The sequence below is a fragment of the Carya illinoinensis genome, chromosome 16, assembly GCF_018687715.1.
Source record: "Carya illinoinensis cultivar Pawnee chromosome 16, C.illinoinensisPawnee_v1, whole genome shotgun sequence".
Taxonomy (NCBI): domain Eukaryota; kingdom Viridiplantae; phylum Streptophyta; class Magnoliopsida; order Fagales; family Juglandaceae; genus Carya; species Carya illinoinensis.
Window position 1 is genome coordinate 3,382,603 of NC_056767.1, and position 3,133 is coordinate 3,385,735.

Below are 3,133 nucleotides of genomic sequence, written 5' to 3' on the forward strand. Positions count from 1 at the left end.
TGAAAACTTATAGGGTCTTCACGAGATTCCTAAAGCCAATAGAAATTTCACAATTGAATTTCTAGCGGACTGTTATACTTTGAGCATCGTATTAACACCAAAGCTGCATCCTGGACCATCGACTGTATTCATGTTGTCTCTGGCTTCGCGAAAAATGTTCAATTTGGTATCAACATACAATTATCTATTTCTAAAAAGGTCTATCACACACACCAAATTAATATATTAACTTCCTCAAAAGAAAAAAAAATATCAAACCAACAAATCAATATTCAATAGGTTAGGAGATGGTATATAATTTATAACATTGCAAACTAATATACACTAATCTGTTAATTAATACTTGAACTAATTTCCTGCAAATCTATTAATTAATTTTATAAATACCGATCTGGATTGTAGGATAAACATTAATACGAATCGATCTCAAAAGGAGAGTACCGTTGATTGCAAGATTCCAAAATCTGTATATTGGGCCGGGCTAGTGGATTAACCCCATAGTTTAGGGCCATATGGTTGCAATTAACTACACATATGTGTATGTGTATATATATACTTTTTTTTTTTTTTTAAGTAGCTGAGTTCCACTTTATTTTTTTTATTTTTATTTTTGAAAAATGCTATATGCAGTCGATGTGTGCAATCGGCACACAATTGCATGACAGGTTGGTCCCACTTTTTTCTCTTTTTACACCATCTCTCTCCCCTTCTTTTTCCCCAGCAAACGACCTACTCTTTCTCTCACCCAACTCTTTTATCTTTGTTCTTTAACTACACTTTGTTAGTGGATTGTGGAGTACTCGAGTAACTCCACACAACAGTATGGATTTCTTAATCGGAATCATCTATCTCTCCCTCTCCTGGACCTTAATCCAAGCCTTCCGCATATTTCAAAGAAGCAAAGCGATTCCCAAAAAGCTTCCTATGCTCCTCGTCGAAATACGTCAGAGCAGTATAACTGGCGAGGTAGTAGATATCGGCAGGGTGGCTTTCAAGACTGTGCTTAATTTGTTATCAAACACCATTTTCTCAGTGGATTTAGCCGACCCAAATTTTGAAACTTCTAAAGAGTTTAAGGAGATTTTCTGGAATATCATGATTGACACAGAGAAACCAAACTTGGCAGATTATTTTGCCTATGCTCAAGAAGATCAACTCCTAAGGCATCAGGTAGTGCTTGACAATTCATTTTGGGAAGCTAATAGAACTCTTTTGACCGCATGATCAGTGAAGAAAACAACGACGAGATGGACAAAACTAAGATACGAAGTTTGTACCTAGTAACTATTTTAGTCTATGTTCTTCTTGGGCATTGATGAATATGGTTGTGATGTTCAAAGACTATTCTAATTGTTTTATTTTCCAAATTAGGACCTATTTGTTGCTGGCACTTCCGCCACACTAGAATGGGCAATGGTAGAGTTACTCCACAACCCAGAAACAGTCGCGTTTCACAATAGGGTTCAGATAATTCAGCCACCTTTATCTGCAACTCTTCCCACACCTCTGTAAACTTGCAAACCATGAATAGAAAAAAAAAATCAACAAAACAACCAAACAAGAAGACCCACACAAAGAAGAAGACGACCCACATGAAAATCTTACCAGTTTGCACCAATTGTTTCGACAAGGACAGATCTACCCAGTTTGAAAACAGACGACATCGAAGACAAAGATGACTGGATCTGCCACACGAATGTTTCAGTATTTCGTCTGTTTGAAGAATAAGCCATGACCCACGTTTCATATTTCCCATTCCATCTTTCTCTCTCTCTTTTTTTTTTTTTTTTAATGTAATTGTTGAATTGTGCCACATTAGATGTCGACTGTCTACCGTTTGCATGAGCCGACTACCCCTAGAAGAACTATTTTTTTTTATTGATGACAGGTTAGAGAAGATGTCGTCCCAGTCAAATCTGGAGAGAAAGTTCCAAGAGATCAGTGTAGAAAAGTGTCACGTTTGTCGAGGCCATCTCCTCTTATAGAAGTATTATTTTTCGTTGGAGTTATTCTTAGAGTAGTTGAGTCTCACTGACTTTATATCACTTTGACCTTTTTATATGTCAGGTAATTAGTCACTTTTGATTGGTGATTATAATTATATTTATGCGCTCTTATCCCGATCCCCCATGGCAAGATCATAATGAAAATTATGGAAGTTTATATTTATATGCTATCAAATAGACAGAAAACATACACATAAAATAAAGGATAACTCCAAGGCCGGAAACTGAAGAAGCTGTTTCTTCTAATCCCCAGGTTCGAACTTTTAAGGTTTCCAACATGCATGAATATTAACAATGCCGCAATGGATGTCCATAAAAATTGGCATTAATGTGATTATTTTCTTATATGGTACATAACTCTTGTGAAACCTCTAAAATATACCCTTAATTCAAGCCCAATATGTGGCGCCCTTGACCCTCACGTGTGATTTGATGAAAGTCATGACACCTGGATGATGACCACACGGGTCACGCATCCCATCGCCAAATGTTTAGTGTGTGCAATAAGTGTGCATTAACAATAGTCGCAGTGGAAAATAAATAAAGGGTAGTCAAACTAACTACCAGAATTTAAAAATAGAACAATAGAAAGTAATAATCCTCAAAGAGGTTATACAGTCATCCAAAAAAGTAAATAAAAGGAAGGGAAAACATAGCATAAGGGGAGACAAGTCCCATGATCAACAAAACAACACCAGCAAATCACTCCTCTAGTGGAGCCAGTTCCAACGGTCCCTTGAGCTCATACTTATACTTTGCGCCAAAGCCTACGAATCGTAGGAAGAAATTCCACAGTGAGATTATGAAATCTCAGTAAATAAGTAACCAAATAACATCCAAAAAATTAAAACATATTTAATTCAACCAACATGTCCACAGCCACACAATAAGACATACAAGAACAAATCCACAATATTTCTAGAAATTGACACATTTACCCACACACGCCAAAAGCCCATTTATAACTGTTTATAAGTGTACACCATGATCTCCTCTCGGGACCATCTGTACATCTTGGTTCATTTCGTCACACCAAGGGTAACGACCATACGTGTGACTTCATAACGAGCGATACCCAACTCTGCGTGTGGTGCGTATCATGACTAAGCATCCTCTAGCCCCCACTA